The 13,069-nt window shown below is 42.0% G+C and overlaps 1 protein-coding gene across 12 annotated transcripts in view; it reads right to left on the bottom strand.

The window, feature by feature from the left end:
• The window catches only part of EXTL3 (exostosin like glycosyltransferase 3), a 215,683-nt gene that overhangs the window by 172,292 nt on the left and 30,322 nt on the right, over nucleotides 1-13,069 (bottom strand). For 3 of the 12 annotated variants that reach the window (XM_042447688.1, XM_042447775.1, XM_042447696.1), the window contains exons 2-3: nucleotides 11,002-11,267; nucleotides 2,590-2,731 (exon numbers count right to left, since the gene is read on the bottom strand). The exons of 1 other annotated variant lie outside the window; for it this stretch is intronic. The gene's annotated coding sequence lies outside the window, so the exon portion shown is untranslated. Of the gene's footprint in view, nucleotides 1-2,589; nucleotides 2,732-3,089; nucleotides 3,227-10,964; nucleotides 11,268-13,069 lie in introns of those variants that run through there. 8 more of the 12 variants (XM_042447750.1, XM_042447701.1, XM_042447768.1 and 5 more) reach the window with 6 other exon arrangements.

Genomic DNA, 13,069 nt, shown 5'->3' with positions numbered 1-13,069 from the left:
AAGTGAAAGCCAACTGTGGATGATTTTAGCTGGACACATCCTTTCTTGTTAACAAGATCATGAAATACTAGCTTGCTTTAATCTGCAGCCAAAAATGAACACTTTCTGAACCACAACCACTAAATAGTAGAATATATCAGAATATATACTCTCCTAGAATTCCATTCCCAGCTTCAGCAATACCTCAATCATCTCAAAAGGGTGCTTTGATTTGTGTATTCCTGCATGGCAGGGGGATGGACGGGAAGGCTTTTGTGGCTTTTGTCTTCCAACTCTGTGATTCTGTGAAAAGAAACTGGCATTCATGAATAATTACAATATATTCGGAAGGTGTTTTTTCTGTAAGACTGGGTTGGTAAGTGTTGTTTTTAATCATCTGTGTTGATATCCCATGTGTGTGTGTGTGGGTGTGTGTGTGTGAGAGAGAGAGAGAGAGAGAGAGAGAGAAAAGCAACTTGTATTCACAGACTATCTCTGAAACAAGAGCTGAACATTTAGCTAGCATGGCTAGCAATCAAAGCAGATCCATTCTCATGGGTTAATCTAACTTCTTTAGATCAAGCACGAAACTAACAATGCATTTTGTGGTATAACTTAATTATGCACTGTTTGTATTTGTTTTGTGCACTTCATTCAAATCTATTCCCAGTCCAGTTCCCACTTAGAGAGCCCAGGTCCTATTACTGTGAAAAGAAGGGATAATGATTTTGTTCACTCCATTCATGAACTTCTGTAATTTACCCCACATAAGGGTCTTTTCACTGAAGAGAAAGTGCCAAATATTTTAGCATATCCTCACAGTGAAACTGTTCAAAATGGCTTAATCATTTTAGCTACCTTTTCTCAAAACATTTCCTTCTGAATCAGGGCAACCAGAACAAAACACAGTATTCCAAACACAGTTATGCCACAAACTTATATACAGATAAGACACTTTCCTGATCATTACAAATGTAGGATTCATTTTCTTCCACTGTTGCTTCACACACCAAGTCAACGTTTTCATTAGGATAGCCACAACAATTTCAAGTTCCTTCTGCGAGAATCAATGCCACTTCAGATCCACACCAGAGAAATTGAAATTAGCTTACTTGCTAATTAGCTTACTTGCTGTTCACCACTATGATCTTTGGAATAGCGGTATATAAATAAATATTATTATTATTATTATTATTATTATTATTATTATTTTATAGAATTGCCTCAATGCACATTGCTTTATTATGAGTGTAGTGATTCTCAGTGCGGCAATTCCCTCAAAGCCCAACATACTATTCACTGTTACTTTTCTTTTTAATGGAGTTGTAAGTTTTGTAAAGTAGAAGAAGCTTGTTCAAAGGGCTACAAGCTTAGGTTTTTCCCCACTTATTTAACTGCTATATTTTAACCATTCAGCTTCCTGCATCTGAGTTTATCTTCTACTCCCATTCGGCCCCACAAGGACATAGCACACTTTTCAGGCAGACTTCATCTTTTCAGTTTTCCTCCAACACTGTCCAAAAGAGTGAATGCATCTGCAAGTTAACAAGCCACAAATGATATCCACCACAACTATTGGGATGTGTTTTTATGGATTTGCTTTTAAGCACTGCCATTACTCTGAGATATTCTTAACTTGTTAACTTGGTTCATTCAATAATGTCCCTCAATCAGGGACATAGCTAGGATTTTAGGAAGGGGGGGGGGGGCCAGACTAAGTGACACCCTTATAATGGGGGGTGGGGGGGGGGGGGCCGCCGCCCCCACCCCTTTTTTTTTTAAAGGGGAGGGGGGGGGGTCCAGACCCCCAGATCCCCCCCCCCCTTGGCTACATCCCTGCCTCAATTCACTTTCATCTATGGCCTTAACAAATCCTTTTTTGTACCACAAACCGGAATTTAAGAATGTGTTAATAAATAAATACAAAGGGTCTTTGCTGGGGGAGGGAAAGCACTGCCAGATATCCCAACAATTCAACTGTCTCTACTGAACTAAACCTCTTAACTAAAAACAGCTGAATTTTATGAAGTACTGTTATTCCAAGAAAGAGCCACAGAACAGGCTAGCAAGCTGATTCACTGCCAATGCTTGACCAAAATGTCTCTTGGTTGGGTAGCATCTTCCAGCCAAATCATGGCCAAGATACAGAATGTACTTATTTCATTGGGGCCAAAACTGGAATGCACTTGTCAATATCAATGAGACATTTCAATGAATACACACCAAATACAGCATCTGATATTTTTCAAAGATTTCTACAAAATAAATTACATCACCTATGCTAAGCTATTTTAAATCTGTTCTTATTTTAAAAATAAAACTCTCAAGGGTAATGTGGTCGACCATCGATATCCACGGATTCTTTATCCACGGATTCAAGAACCCACAGCTTGAAAATATTCCAAAAATATATAAATTCCAAAAAAGCAAACCTTGATTTGGCCATTTTATATAAGGGGCACCATTTTACTATGTCACTGTATATAATGGGACTTGAACATCCATGGATTTTGGTATCCTTGGGGGTCCTAGAACCAAACCCCAGCAGATACCAAGGGACCTCTGCATTATCCACAAGCACCACTCCTTTTGTTAACTACATCCACTCACCTCTGAAAATGGATTTGAAGGTTTTAACCAGATCCAGCATTGGAAATATCAAACTGATGGCTTGCTTTCAATGGCTTGTTGTTGTTGTTGTTATTGTTATTGTTGTTAACTGGCGTCAAGTAGATATTGAACATTCACCTGTCTGTGCAAACAAGTAAGGAAAGGCTAAAGCTACCAGAATTACAGAAAAGTCAAATACTTTTTTTCCCTTTAAAAGACCAGCCCTGGACTACATCCTTCCTCTTCATTTCTCAGAATTTAATCAATTTGTTGTGGATTAGCCAGGCCAATAAGCCACTCTCACCAGACGGAGACTTCAATTAGCAATGATTTCACCAAGGCAGGATTTTATTTTGCACTTCAAAAATGAGCCTTCCTCTCCTCTTCCCTATTTTGTGATAATATCAGTTTATTTGGCCAGACGGTAGCTGTGGCTTCCTGCATCCACATCGCCCGTTGAATGATAGGAGCAAGATGCAGGGCTCTGTTAACATACATACTTGCTTTCTTCCTCTCCTGCCATGTCCTACATCTCTGCCAGTCTTAGCGAAGCTTTCCATGGAGCCGACTGCCAGGCAAATGAGTCAACAAGGTTGACTAGGGAATAAGCCCCAAAGGCAAAACATCACCCAGAAGCAGAGCTGAGGCAGCCAAATTTGGTTACAGCCCTTGCATAAAAGCAAACTCAAATCACAGTTGAAAATGCTTTCCGCTGGATTCTTCTCTTCACCGCTGTCATCACCACTTCCTCTGGCACATCAGATCCTGCCACAGACTAAATGCTGTCTCCCCACTTCTTTTGGGTAGATGAAGAGGGCTAACACTGTTAGTGCAACCCAGAAGTTGACAAAATGCAACCTGTCGGTCACATGCAAATCCCCTCAATATACATACAGTATTTTTAAATTGAGGTTTTTAAACCTTGTGTTGTGTGCACTGTGTGCCTTCAAGTTGTTTTTGACTTATGGCAACCCTATTGCAGGATTTTCTTGGCAAGATTTGTTCAAAGGGATTTGCCACTGCCTTCGCCTGAGGCTGAGAACATGTGGCTTGCCCAACATCATCCAATGGGTTTCATGGCCAAGCTGGAAATCGAACCCTGGTCTCCAGAGTCACTGTCCAACACTCAAACCACTATGCCATGCTGGCTCTCTTCCCCCCCCCCCCCCCAAATCTCCCAAAACATCTTAAAAGGGCAACAGTTTGCTTCCCAAACCCCCTCCAGCTCCCCAAAGCAGACAAAAAATGGGTGAAAAATCAGCCAGAAAGGTTGCCAGAAGTGACACTGTGTCATTTCAAGTGTACTGAAATGTGCTGCTGTGATCCAGTGGGCAGCTACAGGAATGAAAAATGGACCCTGCCCTGTTTGCAGTTGTCCATCATAATATAAGCCATATCTCTGCAGGAGTGCAATGTACAACAATACTGTGGCTTCAGCAACAGAGGTTGTTGCCATTGTTGCATGTCTGCAAGTCATTTCTGACTTAGGACAACCCTAAAGCGACCCTATTATAGGGTTTTCTTGGCACGTTTCTTCAGAGGGGGCTTGCCATTGCCATCCTAAGGCCAAGAGAATGTGACTTGCCCAAGGTCACCCAGTATTTTTATATGGTCAAGCCAGGATTTAAATCCTGCTTTCCCAGTGTCCTAGTCCAACATCCAAACCATTACACAACAAACTTTCTAATGCCACTGACTTCACAGAAAACATGCAATCAGCACGCGTAGGACATCACTTGCAGTCCAAAGTTTACAAACAGCCTTTACACTGTAAAAGAATTCAATCAGCACTGCTCATTCCCCCAATGAAGGCCACCGTAGTTGTGTGGTTGGAGTGCTGGACTACAATTTGGGAGAACAGACTTCAAATTCCCGCTTGGCCATGAGAACCCACTGGTTGACCTTGGCAAGTTGCACTCTCTCAACCTCAGAAGAAGGCAATGGCAAAGCACCTCTGAACAAATCTTGCTGAGAAAAGTCCATGATACGTCCACCTTCGAGTTGCTGCTAGTCAGAAATGACCTGAAGGTACCCCAGCATCCCTCAATACTGAGAAAGGTATCTACTGTTTGCAAACAATTACAATCAATGACCAAAACAAGCAAAACCATCACTCAGCAAGAACAGTGACAAATACACAAAATGCCCATTATCCACCCAGAGCAAACAGACATTTTTTTAAAGTACAGTTGGCCCTCCAATTTACGGCTTTGACTTTTGCTGCTTTGACTATTATGTTCTCTCTATAAATCTCTAGGTTCTCCAGTGCAACTCTGCCATAAGTTGACCATAGAGTTGTGCTGGAGGACCTAGAAGTTCCTAGAGAAAACACTTCTGTAAGCATTTGTAGGTCCTCCAATGAAATTCTGTGGTTAACCTCTGCTGAATGTTGTGCTGGAGGACCTAGAGATTCCTTAAGAAGTGTTCTCTTAGGTAAAAAGAATAGTGGTTTTTCATTTGTGGTTTTTCCACATTCGCGGGGGGCCTTCACCCCTAACCCCAGTGAATGTGGAGGGACTGCTGTATTTTAATTTGATACCTAAAACCCAAAAGGAGAGGAGTCAAGTGATGCTTCCAAGGCAGAGGTCCATAGCTTGGGTGCCACCACCAAGAAGACCCTGCCATGCATGTTCACCTGCTGCACCACAAAAGGAAGTAACCATGGCATGGTCTAGGCTTCTACAAGACCTCTCTGTGAATGCAGCCCGGTTGTGAACTGGTCAATTGGACCATGTTCTTGATGTGAGTTTGACCAAGTGTAAACCACCCTTCAGAGAACAGATCCTATAATAAAGGTCAGGAATACATTTTGCTACCCAAGCTAGGCCAGCTAATCTCTCCTTTTCATTTCATTTCCTCTCTCGTTATCTTCATCTCGGGATGACCATATTTTTTAAAGTTTTCGACACTTACTCCATAAAGCACCCATGTACAAATCGGTGGCACTGTTTAGCAATAAATAATAGCAATTTCCCTACATGGCAAGATCAGGAGCATGCAAGAAGATAGCTACAGATTCAACACAATTAAAAAAATAGCAAAGCGTGGAAGCTAGGATATTAAAATAACGAGAGCCATTGGTTTGTGGCTGAAAAGCAATGTACACATACTGTAAAATACGGATACGGAAAAAGTAGTTCTCTAGAATATGAAGAGGACAAACTCCTAGAAGGCTTTCCAGAATGAAGTTTTTAGAAGTCCCGAATCCAACAAGCCCCGGTGCTTGAGTTTTACCAAAGTGCTAACACTTTATGGCCATGTTTTATGCAGTTTTCTCCAGAAAATTCTAAATTCTGCCGTTCTTAGGACTCTCTAAATGAGAGATCCATAACTAATCTCCCCTTAAAGGCTTAACTGGTATCAACAATAGTTTCATTCTAGTCCCAAATGAAAACAGGGTTTTTTACTAAAAGTGTTTTGGTCATATGATTTCATCCAAATGTGCACATCTGCATGGCTTTAACTTGTCTTAAACTGTTTTAACTAATTTTAAACTGTCTTGTTTTGAGCTGTTAAATTGTTTAATATGCTTGTTTAATTTGTTTTGCACTGTTTAAATTAATTTTATTGTAAACCATCCTGAGATCCCTTGGGATTCAGGATGGAATATTTAAAATAATAATAATAATAATAATAATAATAATAATAATAATAATAATACATAAACAAAACCAATTTGATTCTCATTTCACTTTCAACATATGCCTCCCGCCGTGCATCTGCAACAGATGCACACAACAGTACATCATAGTACAAATCTTTGGCATTTCTTTGCACCCTCTCTCTCCCCTTTCAAAAAAGAAAAATAACGACTGCCTCAAAAAGTTGTTTTGACATCCCTTTTACAATGAAATGTCTAACAGTTCATGGACTGTTTGTACTACAGTTTTGCTGCCAAGACGATTTGGCTGCATACAACTGAACTCTGAACAGAGATAAACTATAGCTGCAGGAATGAAGAGAAGGAGCGCATCAAAACAAAAGCAGATCTCTGGGTGAAAAGCCTTTTAGCACTCTATAGTTGAGGATGGAGAGGCTGCTAAAGAAAGGAAAGTCAAAAATGTTGGGAGATGAACGTAAATACCAAGAGACACTAGTCATTACCCTACTCCCACACAGGACTCTTTGCTGAATGCAGCATTCCCCAGTTGGGCCTTTGGCTGTCATCACAACGGCTGAACCATCCATTTAATATTGATTTCATCCAACAGTGAAGACAGACTATGATAATAAATTATTTTGATAAGCTCTGGCAAAAGGAGGAGATAGGCGCCATCCCCAAAGGAACAGAATAACAGAAAACCAAAAACTGTGGGGGTTATAGTCATCCAATTAAAAACTGGCTCCGTCAGTTCATGGTGCAATCCAAGTACAGTGGGCTTTATCCATGGCATTTGAAAAACAAGTTGACTCAAGTGATCCAGACTGACCCAGCAGTAAGCAGAGTGCCTTTTTTAAAAAGTAAAAAGATCATTATTTTTAATAGGCATTCATTTTCATATTCTTCAAAAAGGACCCTTGCTGTGATAGGTGCTCAAATGATATAAAACTATCAACAACAATGTTTATTTATAACACCCTTTCTACCAAAGGGCAGAACATCTAACAGATAAATGCAAAAAGAGAAAATAAAACAAAGACAATAAAAATGCTAAAAACATTAGGTATGTGTCACTATGATGGTGAAAACAAGAATCCCCATGCCCTCCTCCCCATAGAAGACTCTGCAGACCCCCGAAAATAAATGAACAAGGCAATCTGGTACAGAATAAGGTGACTGTTGGGGGGGGGGGGGTCATCTACATCAAAATGAAGTAAATACAATTCCCATGAACAAAGTCCTTCCAGTCCATTCCAGAAAGAATCTGGAATCAAACCAGCTCTTTAAAAAGACTCTTTCTCCTACAAGTTTTTAGAGCTGATGACTAGAACTTGTGTCTTATTTGTTAAGATATCTCTTAACTTTCTGGCAGCTCTACAAAACTAGAATCAGTTAGAAAAAGTTAGAATCAGACAAGCTGAGTAAACTCTTGCCGCTGCCATACATGCCGTTCTCATCACCGTTTTCTAAATTTTGCTAAGCCAGACCAAAGAAGACAAGTGGAGAAGGGAGAAACAGCATTGCAAGGGTGCAATTCTACTAAACCACAGGGGTGGGAATAATAATAATAATAATAATAATAATAATAATAATAATAATATGTGGTCCAGATCTTAATTCAGCAGGGCCTCAGTGCTCATGACCCTCTGCTGCAAGAACTGTCAACTTATTCCTACTCTCTGAATTTATTCCTGCTTCCTCTGAAGATGGCAGCCACAGATGCTGCTGAAACGTCAGGAAGAAACTCTTCTAGGACATGGCCACAGATCCCTGAAAACCCTCAAAAAACTATGGATGCCAGCTATAAAGGCCTTTGACTTCACATATCCCTACTCTCTGCCTCCTGTTCTTTGGCTGCCTCTTACTTAAAGTTTTTATCAAAAGCTTTTTGGAAGTCCAAGTAGATAATGTCTACAAAGTCATTCCTGTCCATATGTTTAGTGACATGTCTAAAGAATGCAAAAGGCTAGCAAGAGAGGGTTTTGTGACCTTGTCAATCAGCCCTGCATTGTCTATTTCAGACAGACGTGTCTCTTACTATCTTTTCTCTGTCATCATATTAAGCCAGTTAATATACTTTCCACATCTAAAGCATATACTATCCCACTGACCTACAGCCCTTCAACGACACAGATTAGTATTCTGATATACATAGGAAACAGTGTCTGTTTTACTTCAACTAGTTATTTATATTCCTCCTGTTTCTCCTGATATGGGACCCAAGATAATGATTCGATGAGTACAGAATACCTAATCAAATTAAATTAAAGAACAGAGGCTCTTAATACCCAGAATTGTTAATAATAACACAGGCCTGGAATGAAAAAAACCTTTTCTCAATACTGTAGCTGTTTTAATGTATTTCTGATATCACAAATTTGATATTTTTTATCAATTCAGTTGTTATTCAGCGTTGATTAAGTGTGGATGCAGATCCTCCAGTGCGATTTCTTTTAGTGCTATCGAATTGATTTTTGTGTTTCTTATCAGCAGACTGAAATATTTTGAAAGTCTGTTTGAAGCCTTTAACCCTTTGCTTACTCTTTGCAGAATACATTCAGTCACACAATCCAACAAGAGACACCAAAGCAAGTAATGGGGGGGAACTGTATGTGACGGAGCAAATCTGAGGTCACTTTTGGCTTTAGGATGCCAAATTCCTATAAGACCAGCACACATTTTATAAAAAAAAAATATGATCCTCAAATTTTGCAATCCTATGATCTCAGCAAAAGCTCTGTCCACCGAGAGTCAAAGAGCACAAAATACCCATTTAATTTAGGTCATAATACTCACTTTGGGTCCAATTTCAGGAAAGAAAGAGGGGCATAATAATATGCAGAAAATACCATCCGCAGAGCAGAAAGGAGAAGCAAAGATGGAAGGAACGTTAACAACCGAAAATATGCAGAAGAGACAAGACTACCAGCAAAACCAAGAAACACCTGCAGCAAGTAATAAAGAAAGTTACAGAGGAAACTGCCAAAGGAGGAGGCTTACTATTGAACATTAAGAAAACAAGGATAATGGCCACAGAAGTTCTACAAGAATTTCACCCAAGATAATGAGAGCACTGAACTGGAATCACAGAGTTGGAAGAGACCCCAAAAAGGGCCCTGATCCAGCCCAACCCCATTCTGCCATGCAAGAACTCTCAATCAAAGCATCCCCATTGACAGATGGCCATCCAGCCTCTGCTTAAAGACCTCCAAGGAAGGAGACGCCAACACAATCTCCATTGAGGGAGTATAGCCCTTACTGTCAGGAGGCTCCTCCTAATGTTGAGCTGGAATCTCTCTTCCTGTCGCTTGCATCCATTGTTCTGTGTCTTAGTCTCTGGAGCAGCAGAAAACAAGCTTGGTCTATCATATTATATCACCTCTTAACCTTCTCTTCTCCAGGCTAAACACCTCCAGCTCTCTAAGTCATTCCTCATAGGGCCTCATGGTTTCAAGACCCTTCACCATTTTAGTCGCCCTCCTCTGGACACATGGCTCCAGTTTCTCAATGTCCTTTTTGAATTGTGGTGCCCAGAACTGGACACAATATTCCAGGTGGGACCTGACCAGAGCAGAGTAGAGTGGGACTATTCCTTCCCTTGATCTAGACTCTCTATTTCTATTGATGCAGCCTAGAATCGCATTGGCCTTGTTAGCTGCCGCATCAGACTGGTGACTCTTCCAACTCCATGATTCTATGACTCAGGCTCAACTTGTGGTCTACTAGGACTCCTAGCCCTCTTTCACATGTCATCTGAAGCCAGTGTCCCGTCCTATCTCTGTGCATTTCATTGTTTCTACCTAAGTCCCTGCCATTGCAGACGCTGCAGGGCTGGAGAAGAGTGCTGAGGACCCTGTGGACCAAGAAGGTAACCAAATGGGTCCTAAAACATATCCGGCCCAAAGTATCTCTGGGAGCCAAGGTGACTAAACCGAGGCTGTCATATTTTGGAGACATCATGAGGAAAAATGAGTCGCTGGAGAAGGCAATGAAGGCGGAGGGAGAAGGAGAGGCTGGAGGCGCCTGGGTCCAGGGCCACTCAAGGGCCGCTCACAACAACAACCAACAACCAACAACGAGACAAAGTAAAACCAACCAGGCAGTTGAAGGACAACTCTGTTGAAGATTGCTATGAAGCAATTCCTTCCTGGACTTCCTTGAAGTCAGAGGGACTTGGTTGGGACTCTCTTTGGCTCCAATTTTGGGGGGAATAAAAGATAGTAATAAAGTAAAAGAGCAAATGGAAGTCAAGCCTTGTCTGCCAAACTCTCTCCTCCCTGAGAGCTAAAGGTTTCCATACCCCCATTAACTCTTTAATTGAGCTGAAGTCTTAGCTACACTCTAATCATCATCATCATCATCATCAATGATATGCTTGTTATTATTCCCATTGACTCTGGGTCCTTTGGGGAAGAAGAGACAAACATCGCAAGAACAATGCATCATCTATTCATGCTTCCATTGAACTGAACTCAGAGGTTATACAGTACTTTGGATCCAATTTTGGGGGAGAGAAAACAAAACATGCTCATAAAGTGACCTCTGACCCTGAAGCCCTCCCCAGATTTGGGGGCCTGGGCCCCTCTTGCCCCACCAGCCCCCCTCTTTTGGGGGGAGCCCCATTTAAAGCCCCTGACCCTCCAAGGGAAGGGGGAGGGCTCCTATTCCCCAGGCTGTACCACTCCGCATGAGAAAAGGGGGGACTCTCCCGTCTTCCCTCCGCAAACCCCGCAAAGGTGGCCCATCTGCACACAAAACACCCCCCTTTCCTCACCTATTAATGGTACGGTCCTTTCCCCCCCTTCGCTCACCTTCTGATTTCAACCCTCCCGCAGTGTTCAGTCAGTCGCTCTCGGGATCCGTAGGAAGCTACCATTACGAGCGGATGGGAAAGGGGTGGCCGCTCCTGCCTCAGCTCTTTGTCCCCGCAGCCAAGCACTCGCTTCCTCCGCTGTCCTCCCCTCCGGGTTCACCGCACATGGTTCATTCCAAAGAACGAGCCGTCCTCCTCGCCGCCGCTTCAACCTCTCTCTACTTCGCCTCGGCCGCTGCCGGTTCCTTCAACGCGCGTCTTCGGCTGTTTCCGGAAAGAGACGAAGGGCGATCAGAAACAAACGAAGGCAGCGCGGAAAGAGACGAAGGTGGACGGAGATTGCCGAAGCGAAAGGGGCGGGGCTGAGGACCGCCGGCCCGAAGGAGAAACCCGAACTCGGCGCGGCGAAGGGGCGGAGCTTCTTTGCCAACAGAAAACTGCGGAGTCTTTCGCTTCGTCTTAAACAGCTGTGAATCCTTTGCGCATGCGCACTTGGCCGAACTGGTTTTTCCCGCCCAAAATGGTGTTACTTCATGGTCAAAATGGGATTACCTCAGGAGTATCTTTATATTGTCATGTTTTCTTAAAACAGGAGTCAAACAGTCCATAGATTCATGGAATTTCCCTGAAGTGTATGTTTTAAAAAACAAACAAACCCACAAACAAAGAGAAAGTGCACACAGTACATAAACATGGCGTTTAAGCGGTGTCAAACTGCGTTATTTCTGTAAGTGTGGAGGCAGACTATGAGTCCGTCCACACTGCGGAAATAATCCAGTTTGACACCATTTTAACTGCCATGGCTCCACGCTATGGAATTTTGGGACTTATAGTTTGTTGCGTCACCAGAGGGCAAGTGTCACACTCTCTCAGCCTCGAGATAGCAATGACAAACCTCCCCTGAACAAATCTTGACAAGAAAACCCCAAGATGTATCAGAAATTAAGCCGCAAAACAACAATATGCACCCTAAGACTACAACGCCATACGCATTTATCAGTGATCACCAAAGTGAATCAAAATTCAGAACGACTTTTAATAGATTAGAAAGCTGGGCACAAAGCTAACACAATGAACTACAACAGGGAGAAATGTGCGGTACTGCACTTAGGGAGAAAAAAAGTGAAATGCATAGATATAGGATGGAAGACACCTGGCTGAACGAGACTTATATGTGTGAAAGGGATCCAGGAGTCCTAGCAGAGCACAAGTGGAACATGAGTCAACAGTGTGATGCGGCAGCTAAAAAGGCCAACGCGATTCTAGGCTGCATCAATAGAAGTATAGTGTCTAGTCTAGATCAAGGGAAGTAATAGTGCCACTGTATTGTGCTTTGGTCAGGCCCCACCTGGAATATTGTGTCCAGGTTTTGGGCACCACAATTAAAAAAAAATGTTGACAAACTGGAGCCATGTGTCCAAAGGAGGGACACCAAAATGGTGAAGAGTCTGGAAACCAAGTCTTATGAGGAATGACTTAGGAAGGCCCTAACCCCCAACAAATGTGGAAGACCCACTGTTGTATTTTTTATCAATAGGTCAATTTATGAATTGCTTTTTGGAATTTGTTTTCCTTTTTTAATATTTTCAAGCCGTGGGTGGTTGAATCTGTGGAGGCTGAATCCATGGAGGCAGAGGTCCGATAGTAAAGCCATTAAAAACTTTAAAATGCAAATGCGCTAATAAGAAGCCTCCCTGGGTGGAATTACACATTAAAAGCCTGCTTGAACATAAAGCTGTGCATAGTATTTAAGGCACACAATTACAGCAATTTGAACCCTGTTTAACCATCCCTTTAAATCCTGGGATTTGTAGTTTAGTGAGAAACCAAACAACTGTCCTCTGTGAGCTGGACAAACTTTCATCTGTAATGGAAGGACAAAATGTTGATACTCATAAGCAAACCTGGCAAGTGTTGATAGATTACTGTGAAAATCCCTGGAGTTATACTAGATAAGGCATTAAATAAAATAAAGGACTAAAGGAACACGGAAATATGGAAATACTGAAGGATAGCAACTGGATAGGGATCTATCTCATAAGGAATAATGGCGGGGTTGTAAATTA

Source organism: Sceloporus undulatus, chromosome 1 (assembly GCF_019175285.1).
Source record: "Sceloporus undulatus isolate JIND9_A2432 ecotype Alabama chromosome 1, SceUnd_v1.1, whole genome shotgun sequence".
Classification (NCBI taxonomy): domain Eukaryota; kingdom Metazoa; phylum Chordata; class Lepidosauria; order Squamata; family Phrynosomatidae; genus Sceloporus; species Sceloporus undulatus.
Note: the sequence above shows the minus strand (reverse complement) of the source record. Positions and strands in the feature narration are given on the sequence as shown.